This window comes from Notamacropus eugenii, chromosome 5 (assembly GCF_028372415.1).
Source record: "Notamacropus eugenii isolate mMacEug1 chromosome 5, mMacEug1.pri_v2, whole genome shotgun sequence".
Taxonomy (NCBI): Eukaryota; Metazoa; Chordata; class Mammalia; order Diprotodontia; family Macropodidae; genus Notamacropus; species Notamacropus eugenii.
In genome coordinates this window covers 223,558,526-223,571,067 of record NC_092876.1, presented here as the reverse complement: position 1 = coordinate 223,571,067, position 12,542 = coordinate 223,558,526, and the positions used below count along the sequence as shown (strand labels likewise).

The 12,542-nt window shown below is 37.3% G+C and overlaps 1 long non-coding RNA gene across 1 annotated transcript in view; it reads right to left on the bottom strand.

Moving 5' to 3' along the window:
- Window positions 1-6,617: 6,617 nt before the first annotated feature.
- Window positions 6,618-12,542, bottom strand: part of LOC140505797 (uncharacterized) — a 36,480-nt gene continuing 30,555 nt past the window's right edge. The window contains exon 3 of the long non-coding RNA XR_011967669.1: window positions 6,618-6,777. This is a non-coding gene — a long non-coding RNA (uncharacterized lncRNA). The remainder of the gene's footprint in view (window positions 6,778-12,542) is intronic.

Genomic DNA, 12,542 nt, shown 5'->3' with positions numbered 1-12,542 from the left:
TGTGCGTGTGTGTGTGTGAGACAGGAAGTAAATCTGGATGCTAACCTGTTAATTTGGCACCATTTCCCAGAAACATCGGCCTTTTGCTGTTTCCCTAATCACAGTATGTATGTGGCTACTTAGTTCAGCCATAGGTATATCAGCCTTGTTGATAGATAGTATGGCATTTGTGACCTACATTAAACATTTCGGGCCATTGACATAAGGTTTAATTCACTATTTCACGCAGTTACTAAAGGGTTTCCTAGTGACCTGAAGTTTCCTAAGTGCCTACTCTTATTACCTGAGAATGAAGTAAGTTGGAGGGAGAATCAGGTTGAATAACTATTACCCTAGTGCCAAGAAAAAGTAAATACAGATTTTCAGTGCATTTACCGTCCTCCAAGGGAGTAATTTACACACTGGAAGAATCATGCTCATTGATTATTAGGTTTTTTTGTAGCAACCTTCCTTAGTTTATAAATTACAATTAAGCAATTTACAATCCACAGGTTAAATACATGTTTCCAGAAGATGTATTTATTATACTCAAAAGTTTGCCTTTTATAGCTCCATCAGAGAGGATCCCTATGCAAACTTGACTGGTAAATTATACATTTGGGGGAAAGAAAATAGAAAAAGGTAATAAGAATGTATGTCTTCCTACTGGGCACATTAATACATCATTTCTGTGTTATAAAAATAAAAAAAAAGGAGTCCTTTGCTGATACATGTATGGAGCATTCTGTTCCCATGGAACTCTTACTCTCTAAAATCCTTTAGATTTTAAAGCCGATTAATTAGCAGTTCATGGGCAAAAATGAGGTATTTTATGACTCTGTTCCCTCAGAGTGAATAATAATATCAGTTTAAAATTCTTGTGGGCAAAATTCTTCCTGTATTATTATACCCAGCTCAGCACCAGAGTTTTCATTCCTTTCAAATAAGACCCTAAATCTAATTCTTCTTAAGCATACTCATTTGAATATTTGAATTTTAATCTGTCACACCCACCTTTTTAACACCAATTCCTACCCTTCCCTGGCCATTTAATTCTTTTCCATCACTCTACATCGCATTGATGGGTGACCCAGTAGTGGTGTTTCCTTATGACAGAGCACACAGCCTTACAAATGAAGCCCATCAATTCAGCCACATGGTGCCAATTCTTGGCTGTGAAAGAATTCCTGCCACTGATTTTACCCTTCCCTTGAGGTAACCACTCCACTCCATGACACCAAGTTGTGTGGTGCATGGAGGTTTTAAAATTCACTGCTAACTAAGGTGGATGCATTTCCTGACCCCACTAGTGGGAATTGAACTAAATTCTCTCAAGTGCTGTAGGAACTAATTAATATGCATCTTATTCCAGGAAAGAATCATTATTTTATGGATATTGGTATAAGGGGGATGGCTGCCATAATGGCTAATCGCTCTGGACAAACTCCTGTTTCTGATAATCATAGATCTAGCACTGGAAGGACCTCAGAGGTCATGTAGTCCAACTCCCTCATTTTATAGGTAATGAAACTGAGAAATAAAGCCTTTGTTTAGATAAGGATTTTCAATTTCTAATTTAAAATGAAATTCTATGTATAATTGTTATCATTGCTTCAAATTTTGTTTCCAAGAACCACCATGTTTTCCACTATTTAATTCTATTTTTCTAATTAGACAGAAGTGACATACAACTTTGAAGAGGAGCCAAAAAAATGTAAAACTGACAAATTTGAGGATCTTTATGGCAGAATTTAGAAATTACATGAGATTAAGGTGAAAATAAAAGGTAGGAAATGGATTCATTAAATCTACTCTCTGAGTGTAAAGTGTTTAAAGTGTTGCATCTTTAGGAATCTGAATCATGTAATGACTGGTGAGCCTAACTCAAGTGAACTGTGAACATTTGAAATGGTAAATAGAAAGGGAGGAAAGAACCTAATATTTGAATGATTTTAGGTTAATTTTCTAAACTCAGAAGTTTGGTTAAGCTGCTTCTGGCAAGCAAGGAGGGCAGCCTTCCACCACATTTAAGTGCAGGGAGTGGAAATGCTAGGAGAACTGGCATTAGATCTGAGTGCTGGTGCTAAGAGGAAGTCTTGCCATTATGTAACAGAGCCAGAAAGTGATATCAGCATGTAGCTACATCTTAATATGCATGTATGTAATGGCTATTGGTGGGTATGGCATGTATGGCGATTGGTGCGTATGAATAACAAAATATGAGCAAACGTTTAATATAAATTGTCATCACAGAACTATTTAGTTGTGTGACTTTGAATAAATCCAAGACATGGGAACTTTGAGATCAGCTAGGCCAGACTTTTCATTTTTCACTTGAAGAAAGGCTGAGAGGCTAAATGGGATGTTCAGTGGTACAGCAGTAGTAAAAGTTAGAATTGGGACTTGATCCGAGATCTTTTGATTCTTAATTGGGTTACTTAATCTCTCTGGATGTTAGTTGATTCATCTGTAAAATTAAGGTGTCGGACTAAATAATTTCTAGTCCCTCCCAGGGACTAACAATTATCTAACTGATTCTATTATCCTAACTAATCTATAAAGCACCATTTTAAATGTCATATTGTAGTATAGGTAAGACTTGGTGGGTGGTGCTGCAGAAAGTATTCAAAATTTTTTGTTCCTTCTTCCCCTTTGGGATAAAGGAAGTTGAATCTCAGGTTACCCAGGCCTCCTCTGTCTCCACCATGCCCCCATTTCTTCCTCACAACCTGGGCTGAAGATTGGATCCTCCACACCCTCTTAGAACAAATAGCTTTCTTTTAGCCTAGGGGTGATACATGCCCTCTGGTCTACAAGGTCTCTTTCACTGCAGTTTTTGGAGTTTATATCAGATAAAAAAGTTATTAACAAAATCACAATAGCTCAGAGCCTGGAAAATTCCTAACATTAAGATAAAAACTTGGCTGCCTGCCCTAATTTAAATTTTATGTATTTTCAACTACCCCAGGCTTCTTTATATTTGGGTTAAAATCCGGATACAGGAAACTCTTAGGTAAAAGACTAGAACAAAGTATATTGTAATGCCTGTAACTGGACAAGTCTTGGGAGGGGTAACTGGGGAAGGGGTATGCCTTTTGGAATTCCTTTCAGTGGTTGAACAGGTGAGTACAATTGGTAAGCTTGAACCAGAGTCCTACATTTGAAGGATGCCTGCTGGGGTCCCCAGGCCTACCTGGATCTCTCCCTTCTATTCCAGGGCTTTGATTTCAGTTTCTAACCTATTTATCCCTTGTTGTGTTGCTGACTCCTTAATGACATTAAAGTTTTGCAGAGTGCCTTATCTATGATATATTACTTATTCCTCTAACAAATCAGTGAAGAGGGGGCTATTGTTATCCCTAGTTTTACAAGAAATGAGGAAACTGAAGCTTACATAGGTTAAATGATTTATTCATGGTCATTAAGTCACTGAAGGAGGATTTGAAGAAAGGACTTCCCGGTTCCAAGTCCGGCCTTCTATCCACTTGCCACCTAGCACCTCTAGATGCATGGTTCTCTAAATTCTGTAGAGGAAGGGAACGATATCTCTTCTGACTCCTTCCTCTCAGTCTGCTTTCTTGCCATCTCAGATCATTTTAAAAGAAATATTGCAGGTAGGATGGTACAACCAGTCAGCCCAGTGCAGAAGGCCTCTGAAGCCCGGGTGCCTTGGTCTCGTACCTGGAGGGGGTGGGAGAGAAAAGTAAAAATCTAACACATCTGGCCTTCAGGTGGTGGGGGCCAGGGTATAGTCTGTGTCAGATTTGATTTTTATCTTCTCTGTGAGTTTCTGTTGATACCTGTTCAATTTTTAAAAAATAGTTTTCAGTCCATAAACAGAAAAACTAACAAAAAACCCCTCTCACTTATAATTCAAATCTTCCTTCCTCAAAAATCATGATAGCTCAAATTCCTCTCACAGGAATAAGGGAATACTTGTCCCTCTCAATTACAAATCCCAGAATTCCAATCAGTTATCACATTCTTTTTTCTGATATAACTGTGGAAACTCAAAAGGCACAAAGCTCTCCTCTAATACGTCTACTTAGAAGATATAAAATTCAAGATTCCTTACAGATTACAATAGAGGGAAACCTGGTTAATGATTTTCAGACAATCAATTTCAACAGAATCAATAAAATGTGCTCACTAAAGTTTTCACCCATGCCCTGTAGGAGATGCTGTGCAGAGTTCATGTTGAAAGATGGCCTATAAGTGGTGACAACTTCAAGCTCTTATGATTTGTGAATGTATTGAGTTGATTGCATCAAGATTTGGCATAGCATAGGGTTTCCTGAATGATATTCACAATCACTCTAAAGAGTTTAACCACAGAGAAAAACTAAGTGAATAAAGAACTCTTATTGTTCAGTCTATGATATATAGTTCATGCATGTTATATGTATCTTGGATAGATACTGCAAATGCACAACAATTGGGCACAGAATCAAATAGGAGAAGAACATGCTGGACTGCGTGCTTCTGCCAGGACCCAAATTCTTCCCATGGTGTTGAATGGCTTTAAGTCATGGAGACCCATGGTTTCTGAAGAATTAAAATTGAAGATTACCCAAAGGACGATGGAGAAGTCCATGCTAGGTATGAGTAGGGTGCAATACATTATAAAGAAAAAATTAGGGAGAAATGGTATAAAGGATGACAGTCAATCAATAAACATTTATTTGGCACCTTCTACATACCAAGCAGGGGCTATTGGGTGGCACAGTGAATAGAGTGCCAGCCCTGAAGTCAGGAGGAGTTGAGTTCAAATCCAACTTCAGAGACTGTATGGTCCTGGGCAAGTTATTTAACCCTGTTTGCCTCATTTTTTTTTTTTATCTGTAATATGAGCTGGAGAAGAAAATGGCAGTTCACTCTAGTAGTATCTTTGCCAAGAAAAATGCAAATGGCGTCCCAGAGTCAGACGTGACTGAAATGATTTAATAACAACAAATGTACTAAGCACACGTTACCAAGCAAATACATGAACAAAAAAGAAACAACCCTGATTGTAGGACAAAAGCAAGGCGAGACTGATGGACAACTTGTACATTTCTTTGGTATTTTCTCAATATTAAGAGAAAGCAAGGGAAATTTCCAACATGCCTGGTGGTCCCCCATGGTGAATATATAGATTTATAGGCATGGACAATAGCGTCAGTAACTTTGTAGGTAAGGATGGGTTGCAAGCTTTATCACTGGAGGGAATGTCAACATTGATGATGTCAGTCAGTCAATAAGTATTTATTAATCCTCTACTATGTGCAGGTACTGTGCTAAGTGTTGGAGATGAAAAGGAAGTCAAAGGATAGTCCCTGCCCTCAAGAAATCCACTAAGTGCAGCTACATACAAAGAAACCATGAGCAGGATAAAATTGAAATAATCCATACATAGAAAGCACTATGAAAGAAAGTCAAGAGGGATTGAGCAAGGCTCCTTGGGCTAGATTAGTTGAAACTGGAAGGACTCTGGGGGAGCCAGGAGGCAGAGAGGGAGAGAGAAGCCTGTACCATGGTGATGGCACCAGGGTGATGGCAGTGTTAGAGGAGAGAAGAGGGCAGATGTAAGAGATGTTTTAGCAGTAAAATCTATGCATCTTAGCAGCATATTGTATATGGAAGGGTAAGGAATCAAGGATGACATTTAGGTTGGGAGCTAGGGTGACTAAGAGGATGGTCATACTCTCAATGATAATGGGGAAGTCAAGAAGAGGGGGAGCTGGGGGAAGTGAGAAGATAAAGGAATTCACTTTTGGGTAGGTTGAGTGTAAGTTGTCTACAGAACATCCAGTTTGAAATATTCAACAGGTGTGAGACTGGAGGTCAGCATATGTTGGGAACATATGTGGTCAGGATATATATGTGGAATATAAAGTTCTACTTCTTATACTATATAACTGTGTATTTCTTCGGTGATGTCACACACTCTCCTCTGTTAGGTGTAAACCCATTGGACATTGTGTCTCTATTTCTCCCAGCTGGATGTTATCTTTGATTTATTCTGTATTCAGTTATCCAGCCATTTTTAGGTTTGGTAAGTCTTATCCCTAAAGGAAAGGTCTACGTCTTACTCCTTTTTTGATGAGCCTCAGCTATAGCCTTCAACTTGTCTTTAGGGTCCTTTGCTACTCTGTCTTTAGTAAAAGTTAGCAAGCCTCTCCCTGACAATGGAAGAATTCTAGTTTTCAGTCAATTCTTAGTCAATGGCTATGAAGTTCTTCTCTTCAGACCAGGCTTCTTATAGAACTTAAGAATAATCAAGCTAAGATTGTGTCTATTCAGTGAACTCTTCTTTAAACTTTTTCTTTATTCTGTCTCTTTTGCGTCCCCTTGGTTTAAGTCTCATTTGTGTTATGGTCAAAAACTCATTTCTGTTCTTGGTTCTAAGACCCTGTTAGCTAGGGCAATTAATTCCAAAGCTCTGCTTCCTCAATTGGAATAGAATCTGAGTGAAAGAGTGATGAGGAAATGACTTTTAACCTCCCCCATCATGCTCCTTTGTTATATGCAGCAAGGGTTGGCTTGGTTGGGGAAGACTGAAAAGCCTGCTGATCTTTGCCCTGCTTATCCTTAGTAACAAACCATAACCTGTTGTTTCTCTTATCTCTTTACACAAAGAAAAAACTAATTATACACAATAACCATATTAACAATGTATTTATTGAGGAAGGAATCTTTAAAACATTTATTTCACTTCAAATCATGACATTTTATTCATTTTAATCACCACTATTCTCTGTCACTTTCATTGTTCCTTAGTTGCTGATCTTCCCAGAATGTCATCTTCACTGTTATCTGCTGTTTTTAGAGAAAAAACATAAAAAAATGGAGTTATGGATTGTAGATCCATGAGGTAGTCTTTGTTGTGCTGTTAAAATTGGATTACACAGCAGATTCACCTATAGGTTCTTTATTTCTCCTTCTTCTGTGAGAACATAGGATATGTTCATCTATAGAAACCAAATGAAATCTTACTTTTGGTTGTTTTCCTTCATGGACTTATTCATAGCCACTCAACAATTTATAGCCATGACAGCATTCCACATGGAATAATTTCAAGATTTCATTTGGCTAATATTATTTCAACAATTATTTCTAAATGAAAGTAGTAGCAATAAATGCATATGGTAGTAAAGACTGTGAGACCTCCTATTCTATATGTAGTTTCTGTTCAATACCCTTGTTTCCCCCCACTTTTCTGTCATTCCAAAATAGTTGTCCTGAAGTGTGCTTATTTTGGTGGTGTAATGTATCACTGTAATGCATCATGATAATTTCAAACCAACAGGTGTCATCCACTCATTTATTCATTCAACTATTAAACAGTCACTGTGTGCAGGGAATAGTATGACGTTAGCTACGAAGTGATCAACAAAGCTTTAGTAAGCCATTGTCCCTATCCTCAGGGAGTCAGCAATTTAGGTGATGTAAAAGATTTCAATGCAGGTAACTGTAATATACAATATTGCATAATGCATGCATTAAAATTATATTAGAAAGGGTTATGTGGGATTTAAGTGAGAAAGTCATTAGCAATCAGAGGATCAATCAATCAAGAAGTATTTATTGAGCACTAACAGATTCTAGGCACTGTGCTAAGTTCTGGGAATACAACGAGCATATAATCAAGAAGTACAAAGAGTAAAAACAATCCCTACTCACAAATAAGTTTACATTTTACTAGAAGAAATAAGCACATATAAAAACATAAAATTAACGTAAATACACACATCTATTAATATAAAATATTGTGAGAGAGAGGGCTCAAGGAGTTGAGGGGGATCAGACTTCATGTAGAAGGTAGTACTTGAACTTCAATTTAAGGGAAGATGATGCCACATCTGTTTAAGTATACATTTATAGTACTCAAGGACTCCTTCACTTCTCAGCCCCTTAGGTTCTGAGTATTGGTCAGGATTCTCTCTAGATCAAAGAATTCAAGTTCCATACCAAATGTTTGCTTTTATTAGTCAGAGGTCATACTTATTTTACAGAAAAGACACAACCAAATAGCATACTAATAAATTGAACAGTAAATAATTCCTCTCAAAACTATTATTTAATCTTCCACATACATGCAAAAAGGAAGTGAATTCCAAGCATATGGGACAGCCAGTGAAGAGGGATGAAGGTGGAAGACAGTGTCATAAGTGAGGAACAGAGAGAGTCAATCTGGCTAATTCACAGAGTTTGGAAGAAGGGGTAATGTCCAATAAACTCAGAAAGGCAGGTTGGAGCAAGGTTATATAGGACTTTAATAGGAAAACAGAGGAATGCCCATGCTAAACAGAGGAGGGGGAGAAAGATTGCATTTGCCTGCGTCTACATGAGTGAAACATAGAAAATGCTTTGTAGAAGAAATTAAATGGGGGGGGGCAGACACAATCATCTAAGCAAGTGGTAATGAGAGCCTATACAGGTATGATTTCAGTGGTAAAAGAGAGAAGGGGACAAATGTCAGAGGTGTTGCAAAAGCTGGTAGGATTTGAGAAGCAAAGGGGAATGTGGCCAGTTAGGAGGAGAAAAGATAAATTGATGTGACATATTCTATTCTTACGTGTCCTTAGTTATTGAAAAGACATTCCTTCAGATAAACTGAGTCTGAGAAAGACCTTAATTTAGAAAGATCAAGGTCACCCACTGCATCCCAGGCCCTCTCTAGCAGTCTTGACTTATGTCTTGCCATTAGACTTCGATGACTAGAGAAGAAAGTGAGACTGATGACCTTGCATATCTCTCTGCCTCACTTAAATCCAAGTCAAGATATCACCTTCAAGATGTCATTAGTCCTTTTCCAAGATAAAGGAAGAATGACAACAATAACTTATAGAAAAGAGAATCTGAAGAGGTAATCTACTCAAAGTTCCAGGTATGATTTGGAAATCTAGCATTTAATTTGGAATTTTGGGGTGTATTTCATCCTGGGGAAGGGGTGAGAGGGTGTGTTCTGGATCTCGACAATGCTATGTGGGCTTCTAGGGCTTTAGTTTCAGGTACAGCAGGTACAAGGTCTGCATGAAATCTCTTCTCAACTATTACAACTAAAAAGATTGTAAAGTATGTTGTTGTTTTCATTTCCTCTGTCTTTATGATTTACTGACTTCACTTTTTCCTATTCTAGCTTTGTTTACAGGCCTAACAAGGAGTATAAGCATTCATCAGTTTCCAGTTTAGCTAAGATATTATTTTAGTACAAGTCAAAATGCTCTCTTTGTCCCTGATTGATAAGTGGGGTTTCCCTCCAACCCCCTGAGAATAATTTTATTTTTATGATCTAGAGCAGGGGTTCACAAACCATAGCTCAAGGGCTAAATTTTGCTGTTTCTTCTTGCTTTTGTACTACCCATGAACTATGTTTTTTTACAATTTAAAATAAAAATATCAATTCAGCTAATTTCTTCTTTGCTGTCTTACAAAACTGACTGGGACATTGAGAGGTTACATTTAATAGGATCACAAAGCTAACAGGTGTCAGAGACAGACCTAGAACCCAGGCCTTCATGATTGTGAGGCTGTCCTTCTAGTGACTATACCATGTTACTTTTCCTTTTTTGAATAAATTGACATCTACAAATAAAACCTCTGGACTCATGTCTTATTGACTGACTCATTGGAAGAGAGGGAGTACCTATTGAGAAAAGCAAGTGACCCTTGTCTTTTAATAAAACTATAAAGTGACACAAAACTCCCTACAGTTCCTGAAATTTCATTTAAAATCATAATAATGATCCTTTGCTTGTATGATTATGGAGGTAAAGGTGGAGTGAAAACCCAGGTTTGGGGAAAGAAGATCTGTAGAAGCATAGGGGTCCAAGAGTTCCCTCTGTGTCCCCAAATCTTCACATTTCTAATTTTTGGACTGGCATTTAGATTAATGTCTTTCTTTCCAGCTTGCCTAAAGAGAAGCCAGTGACCGAAAGTTATTTATAATACAGCAGAATCTCTTTATAATACTGCTAAGAAGGTTAAGGCTAACAGTCATGTAATATTATAATAAGTTTTTCCCAAAATATCTATTTTAAAGTATGCCGATATGTGATTATTTGATTCATTATGATATAGCTAGGACAGTTAATATCAATAAGACATGGGTCCAAGTCCTGACTCTGTTAGGTGATCATAGGCAAATCACATATGTTCTCAGTTTCCTGAGCAACTAAGGTTATAGATGACAAACAATGCACTCATCTCTATTGGCAGCAGGACTTTCCACCCCTTGAGTTCCCTAAACTATTCCCCATCTCCTCTACTTCCCCCAAAAAAAAGTTCAAGAGAAAGAATATTAGACTGGGAGTCATGAGATCTAATTTTCCTTAGGCAAATTGCTTAAATCTTGTTTGGCCCTAAGTTTTATGAATTGTAAAATGAAAAAGCTAGTTCCCTTCCGGATCTAGTATTCTCTGATTTATGATTAACAAAACATGATTTTTACTTTCTGTTTTTAGGTTTTTTTCTTCTTCTTCCGAGAAAGGTCTAGAATAAATAATGGTTCTCATATTTTGGGTTCATTTGAAACTTCTTTTGCAAATGGAAATAGCTTAAGTGGCTAATTTTACTTACACTGCATTTTTTAAACTAGAACTTTTTTTCTTAAAGCACTGATACACTGGTATAATTCTTTTTTCAGTCTGTTACTACAGAGGATTTGTTGCTTCTGATTTTAACCCAAAGAATTGTATTGTGAATTGGTCCTCTGGAAGCAACTAGTCATTAGCATTTCAATAGCAACTTTCATCTAAGATATTTTGAAGATGCCACCTGATGCCAAATATTAATATTCTTACATTATGAATAGAAAAAAATAGATTCATGGATATGTAGGCATCATCATTGTCAAGTGGCATTTATCTAGTACCTGTGACCCAGTGCATGGACAGTAATGATGAATGGTAGGTCTGATGTCACACCATAAACAAGGGGCCAAGCTAGTAATACAACTGAAGCACAGAAAGGGTTAAGTGAATTGACCAACACCCTGAAGTTGGAGAGTCATTTCTGATTGCTCTTTCTAAATCTTTCTAAGTCCTACTTCCTGTTGAAAACTCTAAATCATTTTACTTGAGCTAACTTTCCATCAGGACCTCTGTTTGGTTTGGACTCCAGGAACTCCACCCAGGAAAAAACCGATCACCTGAAATCTCATCTTCAAGCTATTTGTATTAGATAATCAACACCTTCTAACCTTCCTCAACTCAGCCTCTTCTCCCTTTTGGCTCTAAAATTCTTAAAAGCTCTAAACACCTCCTAAAGTTTTCCTTTTCCGACTGAGGTCTGAACTTCCCAGATAACTATCTCTACTTTCCTTCAGCAGCTTTGCTTGGCTTGGACTTCACAAAAAAGAAGCAAATATATATACATATATATATATGTATATATGTGTGTGTGTGTGTGTGTGTGTGTGTGTGTGTGTGTGTGTGTATGTATCTCCCCCATTAGACTGTAAGTTCCTTGAGGGAATGTACCGTCTTTCTTTTCCTTATTTATATCCCTTGGGCTTAGTATAGTGACTGGCACGTAGTAGATAATTAATATTTATTAAATTTAATTGGTGAAATAGCTTCCAAAAGGAACTAGAGGTGAAATAACAATCAGTTTAGTACACAGCATGAGTGTATGTTGGAGAGAACAGTTCACGTCCAAAGTCTTTGGACATTTATATTAAAAGTGCTGTAGGGTTTGTTGCTTTTTTTGAAAGACTGTATCAGAAAAAGATCACATTTCTATGGATTTCCAAACAAAAGCTACTGGAAAATAATCTTTTGGACTTGGTATTTTTCTTGAGGAGCAACTTGAAATACAAGTTTAGGTTTTGGTATTACTCTTCTAGGACAAGGGTTCTTAACCTGGGGCTCATGAACTTTAATTTTTTTATATATAACATAGATCATTTTTTGTTTTGGGTGATTTTTTTGGTGAGGCAATTGAGAAAAAAATGATTTGCTCAGTCACACAGGTAGTAAATGTCAAGCATCTGAGGCAGGATTGGAACTCAGATCCTCCTGACTCCAGGGCCACTGCTCTACCCACCATGCCACCTAGCTGCTCCTTGGTAATGTATTTCATTTTATTTGATTTCCTTTTTGTTTTTTAAAAGCATTTAAAAAACATCATTCTGAGAAGGAGCACATAGACTTCACTAGAGTGCAAGGGGATCCTTGACATGTAAAAAAGTTTAAAATGCTTGCTCTATGGGAATCGTAGAATTGTAGAAGCAATCTCAGCAGTCTTTCTAATTCAACCTTCATGTGAATAAGAATTTTCAGTCATAGCATACTCAACAAGTAATGCTCAAAACCTTTGTTTGAAGGAGGGAGGAGGTGGAGAGAGAAACCTATTACAGACTCAATGCAGTCCACTTTTCAAATTGTTAGGAAGTTTTCCTCATATGTATCCTAAAATTTCCCATTTGCAACTTTTTTAGTCCTTCTTCCTATTTTATTTTCTAGTGCAAAGCAAAACAAGGCTAATCACTCTTTCGCATGACAGCACTCCACATGCTTTAGGAAAGTTATAGTGTCTTCTGACTCCTAATACAGAGCTTTTTGTGGGGCACCTCAATCTTC